Source organism: Zalophus californianus, chromosome 6, assembly GCF_009762305.2.
Source record: "Zalophus californianus isolate mZalCal1 chromosome 6, mZalCal1.pri.v2, whole genome shotgun sequence".
Lineage (NCBI taxonomy): Eukaryota > Metazoa > Chordata > Mammalia > Carnivora > Otariidae > Zalophus > Zalophus californianus.
In genome coordinates this window covers 145357464-145378860 of record NC_045600.1, presented here as the reverse complement: position 1 = coordinate 145378860, position 21397 = coordinate 145357464, and the positions used below count along the sequence as shown (strand labels likewise).

Genomic DNA, 21397 nt, shown 5'->3' with positions numbered 1-21397 from the left:
ACCCCTCAGAGATGACATCTATCTTTTCTGCTCATTTGGTATCTATCTTTTCAGGCGTTTATTATATGCAAATGGATACATGCGTCTGTATTTTTAACATATATACGACGCTAACTGACTGCTGCTCTGGGACCTGCCTTTTTCCCTGAATGTATTACTGACGAATTTTCATACTCACAGAACTTTCTCTTCTGCTTTCTTCACAGAACTTTTGGAGGGGGCTTGCAGACTCTGTAAGCTGCCGTATTCTGCTGAGCAGCCCCAGCTGAGGAAACTCATACCGGCCTTTCTCTGTTGTTGTCATTCCTGATTTTTTTAAAAGATGTATTTATTTGAGAGAGAAAGAGAGAGAGCACGTGCGAGCCAGCGGGGGGAGGGGCAGAGGGCAAGAGAGAATCTCCAGCAGGCTACCCGCTGACCGCAGAGCCAGACGCGAGGCTCAACCCTGGGTCCCTGAGATCAGGTTCTGAGCAGAAATCAAGAGTGGGACGCCCAGTGGACGGGGCCCCCCAGACGCCCCTGTCGTTCCTGATTTTAACTTACTTTTTAAAACTATGCAAGCGGGGCGCCTGGGTGGCTCAGCTGGTTAGGCGACTGCCTTCGGCTCAGGTCGTGATCCTGGAGTCCTGGGATCGAGTCCCACATCGGGCTCCCTGCTCGGCGGGGAGTCTGCTCCTCCCTCTGACCCTCCTCCCTCTTGTGCTCTCTCTCTCACTTTCTCTCTCTCAAATAAATAAAATAAAATCTTTAAAAATAAAATAAAATAAAATAAAACTATGCAAGCAATACGTGCATACATTCACATGGCAAAACACTTAAAACACGGAGAAGAGAAAAGAGCACCGTCTCAGAATCTGCCTTCCCAGCTTCCCCACCCACTCTCCTGCCCCGGCGGTCCGTCTCTCTCCCACCCACCTCCACGTACGCACTTATTCACCTAACTGCAACCACACTGTGCCTAGCGTCCTGCAACTTGCTTTTGGGACACACACAGAAGTCAGCAGGGCCTCCGCCGGCCTGCCCGATGCCCTGACCCTTTACCAGAGGTTTAAAAAGGCACTCTTGCCTCACATACAATATTGGTGCAAGTGAGCTGCTGCACGGTCTGATCGCTCTGCCAGGCCCGTTCTGGTGCATGGCGGGAAGCAGCTTCATTGTGCCCCTAAGACACCCACGCTCTCCCCGCCACGTACACCCTGAACTCCCGGGATGCCAGGGGCTTGCGATTCCAGAGTGCACGCTCCGTCTCCAGATGAGGAGTCTGTGTCAGAATCACAGTTGGCAGGACCTGGGGCAGCAGGTGAGCAAGAAGAGGAGGCTCGCAGGGTACACATGGGACAGGCTTGAACCACACACACACGTGTGCACCACTGAGCGTGTGCATGGCCGCATGTGACAGCACTCACTTCATTTACTTTTTGTAAAGACTTCTTTATTTACTTGAGAGAGAGCACTAGTGGAGGGGAGGAGCAGAGGCAGAGAGAGAAGCAGATCCCTGCTGTGCAGGGAGCCCAGCATGGGGCTCAATCCCAGGACCCAGAGACCATGACCCGAGCCAAAGGCAGACGCTCAACTGACTGAGCCACGCAGGCACCCCTCACTTATTTTTTTAAAGGTTTTATTTATTTATTTTAGAAAGAGCGAGAGCACGAGCACAAGCAGAGGGAGGAGCAGAGGGACAAGCTGACTCCATGCCAACTGCATGCAGACCAGGGAGCCTGACGAGGAGCTAGCTCACTCTTTCAACCCTGAGATCATGACTTGAGCTGACACCAAGATGCAGACGCTCAACTGACTGAGCCACCCAGGCGCCCTTGTCTGTGCTCACTTATAGGAGGACCTGCAAGCTCTCATTTCTCAGTATGCGTCTAAGATGTCACTGAAGCTCCTTTAGCTGTGGCTCCCTTATGCAGTGCACAACCTGAACCCCAGCATGCAACAATCCTGGAGATGGACGTGATTGGACTCAACAGCTACATAGCAATTCACAGAATGGCTAGGTCCTAATTTAGTTAGCTGTTTCCTACTGACGGCTATTTAGGGGGTTTTCTATCCTGTCTCTCTGTATCTGTCCCGTCATCTGTCCACCCCTCTAACCAGCTGGCTGCCCATCTGTCATTATTACAAGCAATGGTGTCAGAAACCTCTCTATTCAAACTTTTTTCTGTATTTCTATGATCTCAACTACTAAAAACACAGTTACTAGGACAAAAGTAGGTCAATTTTAAATTTAAAACTATTGCAGGGGGGCGCTCAGCCGGGTTGAGTGTCCAACTCTTGGTTTCAGCTCAGGTTATGATCTCAAGCCCCATGGGGCTCAGCAGGGAGTCTGCTTAAGATTCTCCCACTGATTACAGACCAATATCCTTGATGCACATGGATGCAAAAATTCTCACCAAAATACGAGCCAATAGGATCCAACAGTACATTCAAAGGATTATTCACCACGACCAAGTGGGATTTATCCCTGGGCTGCAAGGCTGGTTCAACATCCGCAAATCAATCAACGTGATACAATACATTAACAAAAGAAAGAACAAGAATCATATGATCCTCTCAATAGATGCAGAAAAAGCATTTGACAAAGTCCAGCATCCTTTCTTGATCAAAACTCTTCAGAGTATAGGGATAGAGGGTACATACCTCAATATCATAAAAGCCATCTATGAAAAACCTACAGCGAATATCATTCTCAATGGGGAAAAGCTGAGAGCTTTTCCCCTAAGGTCAGGAACGCGGCAGGGATGTCCACTCTCACCACTGCTATTCAACATAGTATTAGAAGTCCTAGCCACAGCAATTAGACAACAAAGAGAAATCAAAGGCATCCAAATCGGCAAAGAGGAAGTCAAACTCTCACTCTTTGCAGATGATATGATACTGTATGTGGAAAACCCAAAAGACTCCACCCCAAAACTGCTAGAACTCATACAGGAATTCAGTCAAGTCGCAGGCTATAAAATCAGTGCACAGAAATCAGTGGCATTCCTATGCACCAACAACAAGACAGAAGAGAGAGAAATCAAGGAGTCGATCCCATTTACAATTGCACCCAAAACCATAAGATACCTAGGAATAAATTTAACCAAAGAGGCAAAGGATCTGTACTCAGAAAACTATAAAATACTCATGAAAGAAATTGAAGAAAACACAAAGAAATGGAAAAACGTTCTATGCTCATGGACTGGAAGAACAAACATTGTGAAGATGTCAATGCTACCTAGAGCAATCTACACATTCAATGCAATCCCCATCAAAATACCATCCACTTTTTTCAAAGAAATGGAACAAATAATCCTAAAATTTGTATGGAACCAGAAGAGACCCCGAATAGCCAGAGGAATATTGAAAAAGAAAAGCAAAGCTGGCGGCATCACAATTCCGGACTTCCAGCTCTATTACAAAGCTGTCATCATCAAGACAGTATGGTACTGGCAAAAAAACAGACACATAGATCAATGGAACAGAATCGAGAGCCCAGAAATGGACCCTCAACTCTATGGTCAACTTATCTTTGACAAAGCAGGAAAGACTGTCCAATGGCAAAAAGACAGTCTCTTCAACAAATGGTGCTGGGAAAATTGGACAGCCACATGCAGAAGAATGAAACTGGACCATTTCCTTACACCACACACAAAAATAGACTCCAAATGGTTGTAAGACCTAAACGTGAGACAGGAGTCCATCAAAATCCTAAAGGAGAACACAGTCAGCAACTTCTTCGACCTCCGCCACAGCAACTTCTTCCTAGACACATCACCAAAGGCAAGGGAAGCAAGGGCAAAAATGAACTATTGGGATTTCATCAAGATAAAAAGCTTTTGCACAGCAAAAGAAACAGTCCACAAAACCAAAAGACAGCCGACAGAATGGGAGAAAATATTTGCAAATGACTTATCAGATAAAGGGCTAGTATCCAAAATCTATAAAGAACTTATCAAACTCAACACCCAAAGAACAAATAATCTAATCAAGAAATGGGCAGAAGACATGAACAGATATTTTTCCAAAGAAGACATCCAAATGGCCAACAGACACATGAAAAAGTGCTCCACATCGCTCGGCAACAGGTAAATCCAAATCAAAACCTCAATGAGATACCACCTCACACCCGTCAGAATGGCTAAAATTAACAAGTCAGGAAACGACAGATGTTGGCGGGGATGTGGAGAAAGGGGAACCCTCCTACACTGTTGGTGGGAATGCAAGCTGGTGCAACCACTCTGGAAAACAGTATGGAGGTTCCTCAAACAGTTGAAAATAGAGCTACCATATGATCCAGCAATTGCACTACTGGGTATTTACCCCAAAGATACAAATGTAGGGATCCGAAGGGGTACGTGCACCCCAATGTTTATAGCAGCAATATCCACAATAGGCAAACTGTGGAAAGAGCCAAGATGTCCATCGACGGATGAATGGATAAAGAAGCAGTGGTATATATATACACAATGGAATATTATGCAGCCATCAAAAGGAATGAGATCTTGCCATTTGCAACGACGTGGATGGAACTGGAGGGTGTTATGCTGAGTGAAATAAGTCAATCAGAGAAAGACATGTATCCTATGACCTCACTGATATGAGGAATTCTTAATCTCAGGAAACAAACTGAGGGTTGCTGGAGTGGTGGGGGGTGGGAGGGATGGGGTGGCTGGGTGATGGACATTGGGGAGGGTATGTGCTACGGTGAGTGCTGTGAATTGTGCAAGGCTGTTGAATCACAGATCTGTACCTCTGAAACAAATAATGCAACATATGTTAAGAAAAAAGAAAAAGAAAAAGATAGCAGGAGGGGAAGAATGAAGGGGAGTAAGTCGGAGGGGGAGACGAACCATGAGAGACGATGGATTCTGAAAAACAAAGTGAGGATTCTAGAGGGGAGGAGGGTAGGGGGATGGGTTAGCCTGGTGATGGGTATTAAAGAGGGCACATTCTGCGTGGAGCACTGGGTGTTATGCACAAACAATGAATCATGGAACACTACATCAAGAACTAATGATGTAATGTATGGTGATTAAAATAACAATAAAAAATTAAAAAAAAAAAGATTCTCCATCTGCCCCTACTCTCTCTAAAATAAAATCTTAAAAAACAAAAACAAAAACAAAAAAACTACTGCTTTCTGGTAATTTTGAGCCCCAAGCTGAATGACTGAGAGTCCCTGAATCACTGTGCCCTTTCCAATATTTAAATAATTTAAGTATTACTAAAGTAATTTTCTCATTTTGGAGGCAAGACATGGTGTCTCACTGTTATTTTACTTACAGTTCCTTTGCTTACTTGCAGGGTGGGACGTGTTTACCACTCTGTTTGCCAAGTAAGTTTAGCTTGCTTGTTAATTGTGCTTCCTGGTTTATCTATTGCACAAGACCATCAGATTTCGGTCATGACTGCGTGAGACAGCAGGCATAAGTACTGTTTACAGAGCATTTATCTTTGTGCCAGACACTGTGCTAAAGCATTTTGCATAATTTGTTTTTCATGTAATCGACTTAATGAAGAAAATAGGATGATCTCCACTTTATTTTTTTTTAAGATTTTATTTATCTATTTGCCAGAGAGAGCACAAGCAGGGGTAGGGGCAGAGGCAGAGGGAGAAGGAGACTCCCACCAAGCAGGGAGCCTGACGAGGGACTCGGTCCCAGGAGACCTGAGCTGAAGGCAGACGCTTCACCGACTGAGCCACCCAGGCGCCCCGATCTCTACTTTAAAGAGAAGGAATGGAAGCCTGGACAACTTGCACAGCTTGCCCCAGACGGCATGTCTGGTTAAGCAAAAGAGCCATCGGTTGAGCCCAGCGCCGACCTCCCTGCATTCTAACCATGGGGCTGTTCAGTCCCACGTCACAAGGGTCTCTGGTAACTGTACCAGTTTGATTCATTGGCTGGTTCATTCATCAGATGAACATTTATCGAGGGTGAGCAGAGCACGTATCCGTAGGATACCCGGGGTCCGGGGGAGTTGCCAGGTGCTACCGATAAGCCTGACGCCCGTAGTACTGAGTGGAAGCTGTGCTTCGGGCTGATAAGAGCTGGAGGGGAACACTGTTTCCAGAATCTGGGTGAGGAGCTGAATGCAAGAGGCCACGGTGACAGGAGCTGAGGCCTTTGATAGAAGAGGATCACTCCCCTCTATGACCCAGAAGGGCTCGACCCAAGAATAAGCACCCCCACCTCGGGCTCCTTCTCCCTCCCCGCTTCCCACAGACCAACCATAACTGGAGGCCAAAGGACAGGCATGCTCATGGAGGTAGTCCGGGTGGGGTGGCCTCTCAGGGCTCAGAGCTGCGGAAAACGGGGTGTCCGGTCAGCACCCGTCTCCTTCAGCACCGGCTTCCTGGCAATGGCTGGGCATCCAGCATCCTGCTCACTAAGTGGCCAGTGGTGAGGTCTCTTGGCCCCAGGCCCAGCCAAAGCCCATCACTGCCGCATGGGAGCCCTTCGCAAACAGGTTCTGATGGCTGTCTGAGGGGCTAGAGAGGTTTGCTCTTTCAATAAAAACTTCATTTTAGAGTACTTTCCAATTAATAGAGAAGGCTGAAGACGGTACAGAGGGATCCTATATACTGCACACCCACCTTCCCCTGCTAGTGACATCTTACGGTCCACATGTGCCAATCAGTGAATCAGTACTGACACATACATCATTCCCAGCTGCCGCTCATACCTGGTTCAGACGTCCTCAGTTCTTCATGACCATCATCTGTTCCCAAAGCCCACCTCAAGTACCGCGTCGTATTCAGCTATCGTGTGTCCTCTTCTGCACAGTTCCTTAGCCTGAGACAGGCTCAAAGTAAAATTCTGAGGGGCGCCTGGCTGGCTCAGTCGGTTCGGTGTCTGCCTTCGGCTCAGATTATGACCTCAGCGTCCTGGGATCGGGTCTTGTGTCAGACTCCTTGCTCAGCAGGGAGCCTGCTTCTCCCTTTCCTCCCTGCTCGTGCTCTCTCTCTCTTTAATAAATAAAATCTTTAAAAAAAAAAAAAAGGAAGTAAAATTCTGAAAATACAAATGAGAGTAGCCTCATGGAGGAGAGACAAAGCCAACGTGGAAATCAGTGTGGGACCTGCACATGAAAAGGGCACAGCTCGGAGGCGAGTTCAGTGTCCTGAAGGCTGCGGTATCAGAGAGATGAGAAGAAAACAGACGTCCACCGTACGGTTTCAGGACAAGGGGGAAATGTCCTCATGAAACTATTAGGAAAACGGTAATTAAGGAAAAGTATTTAAATCAACTGGAAGCCACAAAAAAAGAGTAGAATTGGTAAATAAATACAAGAGAGCATGTTTTAAAAATGGTAACAAAAACAGACGATCCTTTGAACTCTAGTTTAGGAGCCTAGCCTAGCAACTACCATCAGAATGAAGAAAAGGGATATATACAGGTGGGATTTAGGAGAGTGCTAGGTGCAGAGAAGGGCTGTCTTAGCCATCACAGGGCTGTCAGGACGTCCTGCCTGGATGAGGCCAGTGGGGTGTCCCCCAAGGCTTCATGGGAGCAGCACTCCCTATCCTGATGTGGTAACTGTCTTGCATCTCTAAATGCTACTTTTGTCATCAGAGTCATTTCTCACAGGCAGACTCACATTAGCCAAAAGGACACAAGTCTGATGTATAAATCCAGGCACCAACTTATAAATTAAAACTGAGCAATATAACTGTGGCCAGGAAAACAGTCCAATCATATTAACTCGTAACAAAGCAAGTCAGATAAATCGAGCACTGAATAATCAGAATGGCCTCATAAAGAATGTAAACTGGATCAACACTTCCATCCTCTAATAGGAACGGCCTTGCCAGCTAGGGCAGCAGGGATGAAATTCAGCAGCTGAAACGGCCGGTCTGCTGGGCAGTGTGAGGGTGGGCCCGGCCAGTGGTTCTGACTGTGACTATTCTTTGTCTCTGTCCCTGTGGTGCCCAACCCCCCCGACTTGTGAGTGACACACGTTTGTTCTGGAAAAGGCTATACACACTGATCACTCGAGGCCACTGGCCATCTGTGTCCTTCTGGCTGTGGAGTCCGTGGGACACGGGTCCACGGTCCACAGACAAAGCCAAGGAAGTATAGGAATTTTCTACCCTGGACGTTAAACCTGACATACAGTCAACGCAGTTTTCCAAGGAGTCTGTGGCCTACATCAGGCCCTCAGAGAGGTCCACAAAGTGCCATCAGTGACCATGTGCTGTCCACAGCTCCATGGTGGTCCTTAGGACTGGGGTCTCAGCAGGCAATCTCACGTCCTAGCGTGGAGACGCGGCGGGACTCACGGTGTAGGCGTACACTCACACATTTGAAGATCTCAATACGATAGACGATTTTCAGTAAGCAAAAATGATCAAAATCGATGAAATGGGGAGCAAAACACCTGAGCAGACCCGTGAGTCACGCAGGGACTGAGCAAGCCACCAAGAATCCTGTTGTAAAGCCCGTCTCACACATGGAAATGTGTCATGGAGAGGGCTGGAGGCTGCGAGCAGGCTGACTTTTGGGCTTGCCCAAGGGCCCAGGGGCGCAGTGGTGGGTGTTCCTGCACCTGATCGTCTCCCAGCAGGTGGACCTTGGGCCCCAGGGAGGAGAGAAGGGATGGGGGCTTCTGTCCCCCGCCTCCTGGCTGCTGCCATTGGGGGATGTCTGAATGGCAGCCCCATCGCTGAGCAGATCCGGCCCTTTCCTGTTTGCACAGGGGGCGAGAAGTGAGCACGCGCAGATAAGACTGGACCACTGGGGACGCAGACAGCCAAACACACCGCAGAGACTCCTCTGCTCGTCCGCTGCACGTTCTGGTTTTCCCCGTTTTCTCTCTCTGAGGGTAAGTATCCTTTGGCCCGAGCAAGTTGCCTGGAGTTAGCACAGAAGGGAGCATGTGCGAGAAGAACATTTACCCTGGGCAGGATGGCAGTTTAGAACCATTAAATGGAAGCCAGTTTGATACCACGGATGGATCGGGCTAGATCATGCAGATCAAGATGAAAATAGAAAGTGTAAGGAAAAATCAGTGTAAGTAAGCCTATTAATCTGCTACTTTGCTACTACAGATAAAATATGAAAACGATCTTCACAATGGTCTTCACAGATGGGGAAAATTCAGCCAGACAATTCAACAGCCATTTTTAAGACACACTGCATTGAAACATAAAAGCTACTCCCTCAGCATCATTTTTTTAAAACAGTGTTTGTTCCAAAGAAATCAGCATTTGTCAGAAATTAGTTCGTAGTGTCATCTATTGACAATTCTGGCTGCAAGCAGTAAGACATAAAACAAAAAGTATATAGATTGTAAAGGAAGAGGGAAAATACTATTTTGATAAAAAACAAAGCAATCAACCGAAAAATTATTAAAGACTATTTTAAAAGGTCGGTTAAATAGTTAGGTATAAAACGAGGTACATAGAATTATGTAGCAATTATAATATATTATCAATGATCAGTTTGAAAATACAAGAAAAAATGAAATTTTATCTACAGTATCAACAAAGCATAATATACCTAAATGAATTATTAGTGAGAAATACTATGGGTGCATTCCTCTTTAATATTTCACTCAGTTACATACAATTAAGGAAACAAAATATGTCGATAGACTTTTTTAAGCTAAATAAATGGAAAAAGGAAAACCCCAGCAGACCTCTTGATGGACCACCCAAATTCTGTGAAGGTACACACTTCTCTCCCTGCTCCCCCCAAATTGTTTTAGGCATATGGAATCCCAGTTAAAATCCTGGCAGGATATTTCTTGGAAACTGACAAAATTATTCCAAAGTTAACCTGGAGGCATGAACAGAGCAGAATTTCCAAAAAAAGTTCAGAAGAGAAAGAGCAATAGTAGATGGAAGGACAGACTCCACTAGACACTAAAACTTCTTCTGAGGCCATGGGGTTCACATACCATGGGTCTTCCTTAAAACCAGACGTATGGCTGAGGCAGAGTAAGAAGATAAGTGGAAAAGCCCACATCTAAAATCTACTATGTACAAAAAGTTAGAATATGATAAAGGAGGCCTCAAACAAAACCAGGAGGAAGGGGAGGATTGAAACATTTGTCAGGGTCCTTGGTTAATGGTTTGGAAAGGGATCGATTTACAACCTGCATCTCATTCCAATATGAAAAAAAAAACCATCCCAAACTTCAGAAAAACAAGTTTCTGGTCTAATTAGAGAGAAGGCAAACATACAGACTGATAAGTTTCAATTTCACAGGGTAAATTCTATTGCAGAAGGAGGGTAACGTGTGTGACAACACATAAAGGAGGAGTCCTAATTTTGCCCGTAGGAGTCAAGAAAGCCTTCAGCATGCAGCAGGCGTTTATAGTGGGTTTTGAAGGATGAGTAGGAGTTTGGTGGGGGGTAAGCAGAGAGTGCACACACAAGGGTAAGGTCATAAAAGGGCTGACAAATGAATGTAATGAATGTTAGTAGATGGGCAGAAGCCCTAGATGTTAAACCTGACATACGGTCAATGCAGTTTTGTGTCCATGGAGTTGAGGGAGCTGCTGGCCTGGGCCAGTTGGGAGAAGAACCCTGGATGGTTCTTTAAGTGTGATCACGGACCCCTGCGGGTCTCTGAAACCCTTTGAGGGGGTCTGTGAGGTCAGAACTGTTTTCACTATAATACTGTCATGATTTGCCTCTTTCTTATGAGTGTACGGAGTGTTGCAGAGGCTACGTGAGGTGTTATATTGCAACAGAAAGAATGAAAAAACAAATCTGAGCATCAGGCGGCCTTCTGTGCACAAATGTAACATGGTGTCTTCTTACTGACGCGTATTCTGATGCATATATGGCTAATTTCCATTTGAAAATGTTAACAGGTAAAAAGTTTGTTACTACTATTTTTAAATTAATTAATGTTTATTTTTAAAACATCTCATTTTTAATTTCTAATGCGATACACATTGATAGATGTAACCCACATAAACAAAAGTTCTTTGGGGTCCTCAGAAATTTTTGAATATAGGAGGGTCCTGAGACTAAAACCTTTGGCCTAGACTCTGATGAAAAGTCGTCGGAAGAAGGGCTACCGCGAGTCTGTGTGAAGTTTTTCTGAGGGTACTTCCTCCCCTGCTGCCTGGAGCCTGAGTCTGGTCTGGCCCTGGCAGGTCCCCACTGAGGTTAGAAGGAGGTGGGCCCCGGAGACGGTATTGAAAAGGGGGGCTGGTGGGTGGATTAACATGGTCACGACATCTTCGCAAGTTCCTTGCTTTAAAAAGTAGAATCTGTTTCCCTACCCCTTGATCACCTTCCGTGATCAGGAGAACACGGCCGAAATGGCATCCAAGCTCACACCATTTGTACCTCCCAAACCTCCATGCGTTGAAACACACATGGAACCTGAGACCCAACTGAACAGGCGTACAGCTCAACAGGCCCCGGCAGCTTCTCCATGACAGAGCACAGGCGAGGCCAGCTGCAGAATCCTGAGACGTAGTAAACTGTTGTTTTAAGCCACTTAGTTGGCGAAGGTTCTTACAGAGCGATAGATCTTTCATAGGGTTGGGGACCAATCGGCCAGGCTCTAATGCGTAAGTTCATATTTTATCTCCTATAAATACTGCCAGGGCTCTCAGTGTGGCATGACTGACATTGAGGGCTGACAGTTTCTTGGTGGGTGGCTGCCCTGTGCACTGCACGATGTCTAGCAGCACCCCTAGTGTCACTAAAGTGACAGTGGCTCACCGCCCCCCCGAGTTGTCACCACCAAAAACGTCTCCTGACATGGCCAAATGTCCCCTGGGGAACAAAATCACCCCTGGTTTAGAACCATTGTTGTAGGCATAACTATTCTGAGAATAAAAATCACCTGGGGGCTTATTAAAAATAGATGCCAAGGCTCCTCCCCTAGAGATTCTGATTCACTGTGTCCAGATCGTGGACCTACAATCTGAATTTTTAAAATGCTGCAGGTACTCTTATTGAAGGAGTTTGAGAACAGTTCCAGCAGGAATGGGGAGCCCACAGATGTCTGACCTGCTCAATTTGTTTCAGAAAGATCATTCTGGAAGCAGCTGGAGGACCATCTGGGTGGGGTGTAGAGGAGCGAATAGGTCTGGAGGCTTTGCTTAAAGTCAGGTGAGAAATAATAAGGGGGTATACAGGGCAGTGTGGGGGCTACATTTCAGAGAGATTTCTCAGGCAGAATCAGTTAAATTTGTGACTACTTGGATGTTGGGGAGGGGAGGACCTAAGAAAAGCATAATGCAAAATTAAAAACTTCTAGGCTTCAGGGCGCCTGGGTGGCGCAGTTGGTTGAGTGACTGCCTTCGGCTCAGGTCATGGTCCTGGAGCCCCGGGATCGAGTCCCGCATCGGGCTCCCCGCTCAGCGGGGAGTCTGCTTCTCCCTCTGACCCTCTCCCCTCTCGTGCTCTCTATCTCTCATTCTCTCTCTCTCAAATAAATAAAATCTTTAAAAAAAAAAAAAAACTTCTAGGCTTCAAATGATATCAGCAATCAAGTGAAACGACGATCCACAAATGAGAGAAAATATTTGCAAATTACATATCTGATAGGAGACTTGTGTTCAGAATACGTAAAGAACCCTTACAACCCAAAATTAAAAAGACAAATAACCCAATTTAAAAATGAGCAGAGGATCTGAATAGACATGTCTCCAAAGAAGATCCAGAAAAGGCCAATAAGCACATGAAAAGACGCTCAGCATCATTAGCCATCAGGGAAATGCAAATCCCAACCACAAGGTTCCACTTCATTCTCACTAGGGTGGGCTATCATCCGAAGACAGCCCTTCACAGGTGTTGCCAGGGTGTGGACAAACCGGAACCCTCACTCCTTGCTGGTGGGAATGTAAAACAGTGCATCCCCTTTGGAAAAACAACCTAGCAGTTCCCAGTTCCTCAAGTGACAAACATGAAGCACCACTCCTAGCTACATACCCAAGACAAGTGAGAATGTATGTGCCCACAAACTCTTGTAGACAAATGTTCACAGCAGCATCGACCCAGCTCATCTGCCTCCAGCCCGGCACACAACCGTTCTCAGTCTGGAAGGCTCTTCTCCCAGTCATTCACAGGACTATACCCTCACCTCTTAAAATTCCATTCAAACCTTACCTTCCCAGCCATGCCTACACTGACCACTGGGTTTAACACTGCAACCTGCCCCCCATCGTGGACCTGGCGTACATTTTCTTGTCTATACCTCCTACCATCTTCTAACTCACAACACAAATACTTATTACGTGTTTTGCCCATTAGAATGAAAAAATCGATGAGGGCAGGCATCTTTGTTTTGTTCACTGATGTTTCGTATACTAACAGAAAATTGAGATCCAGGGAGGTCGTGGGTCTTGCTCACCGTCACTGAGCCAAGAATGTGTCTTAATAGGGATGCAAATCGTGGCCAAAAACCTAAAATCTTTCCATATAGTTCTACTCTGCAATGCCAAGAGGGCAGTGAATAGTTGAGAGAACCCCAGGCTGCAAATTTATTCCTAGTACCTGCAGAACCCACCAAATTGTTATAATCCACCATTTCCTTCCCTCCCTACAGTCCTTTTCATTCTATAATGGCTTCCCATTTCCCACCAAGCAAAGTCAAATACTCAATTTGGCTTTTAAGACTTGTAATACGTGAGCCTAAAACATTCTCTAGCCTCCAGTATAACCTGGTCTCCATTATCAGAGATGAGATCCTTGGACAAAACCCCCTTCTCTTGGGTTAACCCACCGTTTGTGTGTCTGTGTTCAAAATTAAATTTGAATGACTGTTAAAAACACCCTCTGAGTACCTTTCCACCCCGCACAAGCTCCCTCCAGTTTAGGGCTGTCCCCCTCCTATTGCGGATAGCAAGCTCAACGTTACACGAGGCATTCGTCACCTCGCCCCGAAGCCCTGCCTGTCACCTCAAAACACATCAGACTGTTCTTCAAACCCCCAATTCTACCTTCCCGCCTCTTTGGGAGAGCAGGAAAATGCTGCTTTCCGTTCCCAGCATGGCCGAGCCTTACGCACTCTTCGTTGCCAAAACCTAAGGCCACCTTCTCCTTGAGGACCCCCTCCCGGCCTGTGCCTCCTCAGTGGTTAGCCGCTTCTTATCCCCAAAGGCCTATACCTGCAAAGACCCAGCCTCTACACCGCCTGCCCCGCCAAAATCCCTCTCCCCGAAGCGAGACTCAACCGCGGTGAGGACACGGGGATACTTCGAGCTTAAAATGTAGAGGGGCACCAAAAAGCTCAGTAATCAAGATAAATAAGATCCTGATACTATTTTTTTGAGCATCAGAGTATGAATGTAAAAACTTCACGGTGAATAAAACATCAGATCTGAAAACAGACAGGACGCTGGAGACTCGGTCTGCTCCTACCTGTCGGCCGCACCCTCTCTCAAGGTACGACAGAACGTCCTCGACCTCTATCTCGGGGCTCCGGCTTGGGCTGCACGGGAGCCTGAAGGCCGAGGCGCTCCGGGGGCGCCGTTCCCGCCCGCACTCGCTCCCCCCGCGCTGGGGCGCCGCCCGCACCGCTCCGCGGCACCGGGGTCTCAGGAGGGCGCGCGTGGCACCCGTACGTCCGTGCGCGCGTGGCGGCGTGTGCACGCCGGGGCGCGGCGCCCCCCCCCCCCCCCCCGGGCTCGGACCCAGCGCTCGCCCGGCTGGGGGCAGGGGGTCGCACGTGCGCCCGGTTCGGAGTTCCCTTGTGCAAGACTGACAGGGGGAACACACGCTTTCCGGCGCCGCGCCCGGCGAGGGAGCGGAGGGGCCCGCACTGACGGCCACACAACACGAGGCCAGCCACCAGAAGCCCCCGGCCCACCCGCGCCGGTATCCGCGCGAGCCCAGCGGAAGAAGCGCCAGGCGCGCGGCGAGGCAGGGGGCGCGGCTCCCAGCGCTCCGCCCCGCCCCCCGCGCGGGGCGCCGGCCAATCGCCGCGCGCCGTGGGCCCCGCCCCCGCGGCCCCGCCCGGCCGGTAATAATTAGGCGGCGGGCGGGGCGCCGCGTCAGCGCGGGGCGCCGGCCAATCGCAGAGCTCGGGCCCGCGGTCGCGTCACAGGCCGAACAACCAAACAGAAAAGTTTAATAAACAGCGGACGGAGGGCCGGCGGCGGCGGCGGGGCCGGAGCGAGCAGGGGTTCGGCGGCCTCACCTGTCCCCACTCTCCGGCGGCGACCGGCGGCGGCGGGCAGCGCGGCGGGCGGGGAGGGCCGCCGCCAGGTGAGCAGCGCGGCCGGGGACGGGGGACCGAGGGGGCTGAGGAGGCTGGGGGGGGGGGGGGGCCGGGGGGCCGGAGCCGCTCCCCTCCCCCACCGGCCGAGGCGCGGCCGAGGCGCGGCTGAGGCGCTCCCGGGCTGGCGGGCGGAAGCCAGGACGGCGGGCGGGGGGGCCGGGCGGGCCGGGCGGGCCGGGGGCTGCGCTCGCCGAGCCCCCGCCCCCGCTCGGAGCAGTTGGCAGGCGGGAGGGCGGGGAACGGGCCTCCACCTGCTGCGCCCGCGGCCCCGGCCGGGGGCGGTCCCTCCTGTCACGGCGCGCTCCTGCGGCCCGGGTGTGTGCGGGGGGCGGGGCGGGGGTCCCGAGCGCCCCCACCCCCCGTCCCCTGCGGCAGCCGGTCTAGGTGAGGAGGGGGCGCCCCGGGACTCCTCTGCGCGCTGAAAGTTGGGGGGCGGTCGGAGCCCGCGCTGTGTGCGGGCCCCGAGGCCCCGAGCGAGGCTTGCAGCCGGAGTTTCCTTTTCCCGACAGAGCTACGCTGACCTCCGAGGTTGGCCCGGGGCTAATTACCGGGCCAGAGCTTCAAGGGAAAAATGCTCTTTTTCTGCAAAAGACGCACATTTACGTTTATGCAACAGGTTGCCTCCCCACTCTGCTCCTTGCACTTTTTACAGAATCACCTGGGCAGGCAGGGGAGCGGGGGCGGGGAGGGGCCGTTTCCTGGGATCGGCGGTTCAGCGTGCCGCAGACTCCCGTAAGGCCGCCTTTCTAAAGCAGAGGAGTACTGAAAAGTAGTATGACGAGAGAGACCGCTGGCTGCTGGCTCGCACCCCGAGAGCTGGAACCGACCCAGGCTGGCATCTGCTCGCCGGGGCCCTGTGCCCCGGCCTCCTCACCTGGCGACTCAGTGCAGTCCACTCAGCTTCGTGTTTATCATGTCTCGCCTTCTAAAAACATACAGTTTCATCACGTTTGTATGTGTGTTTGGAGCGCTCTTCTTTCGAGCTTGGTGACAACAGCCGGGACCGTGATGACTCGGGGACCGCGCAGCACTGTGCTCACCCTCCACGAGTCGTGGGCTCGGAGAACTCCGGGCTCTCAGCAGCTGGGGCCCAGGAAGCCTGCCTGTTTCCTGCTCCCGGCGCACGCCTGCCCCGGTTCCTCGAGAGCAGAGAGGGTTAGATTGCGGGAGAGAATGAGGGGCGTTCGGGGAAGACTCGGAGCCGCCGTGATTGGCTCATGGTTTCTGAACGTTTGAAAGAAACCCAGATTCCTGTCATTGTGTATGGATCGTGAGTCTTTTCCTTTGAAATCTCACTGGGAGAAGTCAGGCGCCAGCTGCTGTCTACTTTTTCAATGCAAAAGTAAATATAAGTACAAAAAACCCTTGATTGTGTGTAAAATTAATCAGTCTTTGTGTGCCAGCCCCCCCTTTGTGTCATCTCTGGCAGATCACCTAAAACTTCTCTTCTTCCTTAGCATACCATGTCAGGGAAACCTGCCCTCCATCTGTCCTTCCAGCTTTGCAGACTTTGGTCAAGGGAAGCCCCTATCAAATGGCAGAGCCTTTAAGGAAAAGTATGAGGACCAAGGTGCTCTTCTGTGGAATGACATGGAGGGTGCTCTCCTGGACATTTTTGGGGGAAGATGTGTGGGGGGTATTGGGATATGCTCACCACACATTTAAGTACTCTTTAGTTCCTTAGCCTCAGATTTATGAGTGCCCCAAGCGGTGTGCTTCTAGAGTGACGTGTTATTTACCATGCTAACAGCAATGCACTGACAAAGTAGGGAGCAGCGTTAACTTCCGGAAAGTGGTGTGTGTAAGTAATGGGAGTTTATAGATAGCTCCAAATAACTTGTTCTTAAAGGTGCAGGAGTAGCTACATAAGTAATTTAAAGTTTTCTGATAGCCAGGGGCACCTGGGTGGCTCAGTTAAGCATCTGACTCTTGATTTTGACTCAGGTCATGATCTCATGGTTGTGAGATCGAGCCCCATGTAGTACTCTACATTCAGTGGGAAGTCTGCTTGAGATTCCCTCCCCCACCCCGTTCTCAAAGAGGTAAAATCTTTAAAACTTTCTGATAGCCACATTAAAAAAAAAAGAAACAGGTGAGATATATTTTATGTAACCCAAGATACTATGATTTCATTAAGTGATTAGCATAAGAAATTATTAATGGGATATTATACTTTTTTCAGACTGTCTTCAAAATCCAGTATATATTTTCCACTTAGAGTGCATCGGGGACTGGCCATGTTTCAAGTGCCGAATAGCTAGCCACACATGACTTGTGGCTGTGGGTTGGATGGTGCAGCTCGAGACCATCCAGCCTTGCGGGCTTTCCCCCTGACACCCTGAGTCATGCACCTCCAGCTGTACTGGTCTTTTTGGGATTCTTGAGCATGCTACGCTTATTTCCTTAAAACTTTTGCTCTCTGGCACATCCAATGGTATGTCTGCTCACATGTCATTGCTTCAGAGATGCCTTTATTTCACCCCTTGGTACTGTCCTTCAAGTTCCCTGACCCTGTGACTCCGCTTCATTTCTTTATGGAACCCGTCATCCGAAGTGGTTTATTTGGTTATTGTCTCTCACTTGACGGCAGAAGTTAGATCCACATACATAGGATTCTGTAAGGGCATATAGCATTTCATCTTACTGTAATTAATCACCTGTCATGTGACTTGTTGCTTCATCCTTTTTTCACTATTAGAGTGTGGTGAAGAGCTAAGTCTTTTTCCATTTTCTTATTTCTTTGGGATTCAGTCTGTCTTACAGTGACTGAGTCAAAGTATATGAACATTTTTTTGTGTTTTTATAAATATTGTCAGATCTTTTAAAAAATTTACCTAACATAAAGTTGATCAAACCAGTATAAAGTTTGACAAAAAATGTGAGAGAATACACATTTCCTCCATATCTTTGCCAATGCTTGAATATTTTCTTTCCTGCCTTCCCTTTTCATAAGACTAATTATATATTTCTTTCTTTTCTTTTAAAGATTTTATTTATTTATTTGACAGAGAGAGGGAACACAAGCAGGGGGAGTGGGAGAGGGAGAAGCAGGCTTCCCGCCGTGCAGAAGCCTGACACGGGGCTCCATCCCAGGACCCTGGCACCATGACCTGAGCCGAAGGCAGACGCTTAACGACTGAGCCACCCAGGTGCTTCCTGGTTATATATTTCTTAAATTAATTATGATGACGAGTGGAGAGAGAGGTATTGTATCTTCTAATCTGTCTTTTGCTCATTTGGGGCAGTGTTCTATATTGGCAATACCCTTTTTATTCTTCTGTATATTTAGGATAGCAGCCCCTTGTCACATCCCGCAGATACTTTCCCTGGCTCTTTGTTTGCCTTTTATTTGCTTAGGGTATTTTTTATTTTAACTTGAAAGAGTTTTTGCCCTTTTAGAAATTTAGGTTAATATCTCCTTTCTATGGCTACTTTACTTTCATATTTATTGGGTTCTCCTGCCCAGATTAACTGTTTTCTTCTAGTTCTTTTATGGTTTCATTTTCATGTCTATCTCTTTCTCTTCTTCTGGGATTTGTTTTGACATCATACATGAAGTGAAATAACTTCCTTTATTTTTCCGTAATAAATAATCAGTTGTTTTAGCCCCATTAACAAAAATCTTTTTCTTGGGCGCCTGGGTGGCTCAGTTGGTTAAGCGACTGCCTTCGGCTCAGGTCATGATCCTGGAGTCCCTGGATCGAGTCCCGCATCGGGCTCCCTGCTCGGCAGGGAGTCTGCTTCTCCCTCTGACCCTCCCCCCATCTCGTGTGCTTTCTCTCTCATTCTCTCTGTCTCTCAAATAAATAAATAAAATCTTAAAAAAAAAAAAAAAAAAAAATCTTTTTCTTGTTGCCTTGAAATAAAGCTGTCTTTATTATATACTATATATTTGGTTCTTTTTAGCTTTTATTCAGTATTCATGATTTGATACTAGTGCACATTGTTTTAGTAGTTGGGAGTAATAATGTGTTTTCATTTTGTTACTGTTAGTCTCCCTCCCTTTTCCTCCCCAAATTTTTGGCTGTTGCTTTGTTCTTGAGTTTTTTAGTTGATTTCCTTAGGGTCTGTAGGTTGTTTTTGGGTTTTGAATTTTTAAATTAAAAAACTCTATTTCTATATGTTGTATAATAAAAAATTTTAGTGCCATTAAATTCTCCTTTGCATGTAGTTTTAGCTACATTCCTTAAATGCTGACATGTAAAAATATCTGTTTATTTACTTGTCCCTCATCGCTGCCGTTGCTCCTTGCCGCCTGGACTTTGTGCCCGGTGCTCAAGCCTCCGTGGTGAACGCACAGGGCCTTTGCTTTCACCAAGTTCCAAGTCTCTGGGAAAGCTAGGCTATTAACAAACCAAAGAAAGAGTTTTCAGATGTTGACAAGTGCTAGGAAGGAAAGAAATACGGTGTGCCAATAGGGATTGGCATGTGCTAATTGGATGGCCTGAGAATGTCTCTGTGAGGATGTAATATTTAAACTTAATGGTGGAGGGCGCCTGGGTGGCTCAGTTGGTTAAGCGACTGCCTTCGGCTCAGGTCATGATCCTGGAGTCCCAGGATCGAGTCCCGCATCGGGCTCCCTGCTCGGCGGGGAGTCTGCTTCTCCCTCTGACCCTATCCCCTCTGATGTGCTCTCTCTCTCTCATTCTCTCTCTCTCAAATAAATAAATAAAATCTTTAAAAAAAAAAAAAAAAAAAACTTAATGGTGGAACCAAGGTTGGTTTGGGGAGTTTCTTTAAGAGTTTCCTGGATCTGTCAGAACATTAAAAAAAAATCATGTAACAATGGCACACTGAGTTTCTTTTACAAATTTCTTTTTTTGTAAAAATTGCCCTGTAAACAGTTTTGAGCCTGAAGCTTGTCCTATAGAAAATTTGGAACTGTGATTTTGAATTCTAAGATCAAGAAAGAGCTGGGGGAAGTTTTTCAAGCAAAGGGAAGTGCTATAGCACAAAAAGGACAGAAGAGCCTGGCTTGATTTAGGATTTGACAGAAGAGTGGAATGACTAGGGCTCACCGAGTGAGCAGTGGGTCCCGCAAGACCTCCTGGGGAGACTTACATTATTTCCAAGAGATAGGGCTGCTTCCACTTCTCTGCGTTCCTACCCTGTTTGGATTCTGTGACCCAAATCAGTCTCCTATGAATAATTTAAGATGATTTCACCCCTTGGTTGCTTTCCTTCATTATTTCTACTGTATTTTCCAGTTTTTCTCCACTCAAGACCTTTGCATATGCTGTGCCCTTTTGCTTAATTGTGATTTCCTTGAAGAATCCTTCCTTAATGCTGGCAAAAGACGTTAAGCCCTCTGTTGGCTATATTTACTCATTTCATATCGGACATTTCTTCTGTAAATATTGTAATAACTGCAATTCATTAAGTGTATGTCACTTGTTTTAGTGTCTGTTTCTTTCACGAGAGCTGCTATTTCCAAGCTGGTAGATAGCCACTTGTGGCTATTTAAATCTATTAAAATTAAGTAATACTATAAATTCTGTTCCTCAGTTGTACTGGTACATACCAGTTGTTCAGTATCCACATGTGGCTAGTGGCTGTTGTACTGGACAGCAGAGATATAAATTTAAGTAGCCACTGGCTGTTGAAATATCACAAGTCTGAATGATTCCATAAGCATGAAATATGAACTGGATTTCTACTACAAAAAAAAAGAAAAAAATCTCAATTTAGGAATGATTATATATTGAAGTAACGCTATTTTATATGTTTTGTGTTAAGTAAAATTAATTTAACTGTTTTAACATTGTAATGTGGCTACGAGAACACGGAAAATTACCTGTGGTTCCCATGACATCGCTGCGGGACAACAGTGGTCTGACTCCAGACCCTCAGTCTCCACAGTCCACAGCGGCTAGCGGGACCCAGCATACAGTAGGTGTTTGGAACCTTTGATGAGTTCATACATTTTTCTGTTAACTTTGAACATTACTGTGTGGTCATCAGAGGATGTTACCTGTTCAGTTTGTGCTTTTCAAAATTGTTCATTTTCTGTGACTATAATTCTTTAAAAATTTCCATGACTGTTGAAAAAAGGAGCTTTTCTTTTGATAGCTATATAAAAATTAATTTTATTAAATAATTAGAGTGGATCATTTATTTTTTCATCTTTTATTTTTTTCTAGCTCAGGCTGCTAAGGAGAGAGGAGGGAACTCAGAGTCTGCAGATCTGTTTTCCATCACTTTTCTATGTCTCGCAGTTTAC

The 21397-nt window shown here is 47.3% G+C and overlaps 1 protein-coding gene and 1 long non-coding RNA gene across 6 annotated transcripts in view; one reads left to right on the top strand and one right to left on the bottom strand.

Moving 5' to 3' along the window:
* LOC113910481 overlaps positions 1 to 14477 on the bottom strand; it is a 46459-nt gene extending 31982 nt beyond the window's left edge. The window contains exon 1 of the long non-coding RNA XR_003516062.1: positions 14319 to 14477. This is a non-coding gene — a long non-coding RNA (uncharacterized LOC113910481). The remainder of the gene's footprint in view (positions 1 to 14318) is intronic.
* A 541-nt stretch (positions 14478 to 15018) lies between these two features.
* The window catches only part of ZFAND6 (zinc finger AN1-type containing 6), a 67725-nt gene continuing 61346 nt past the window's right edge, over positions 15019 to 21397 (top strand). For 2 of the 5 annotated variants that reach the window (XM_027570752.2, XM_027570747.2), the window contains exon 1: positions 15019 to 15164. The gene's annotated coding sequence lies outside the window, so the exon portion shown is untranslated. The remainder of the gene's footprint in view (positions 15165 to 21397) is intronic. The other 3 variants (XM_027570753.2, XM_027570751.2, XM_027570748.2) reach the window with 3 other exon arrangements.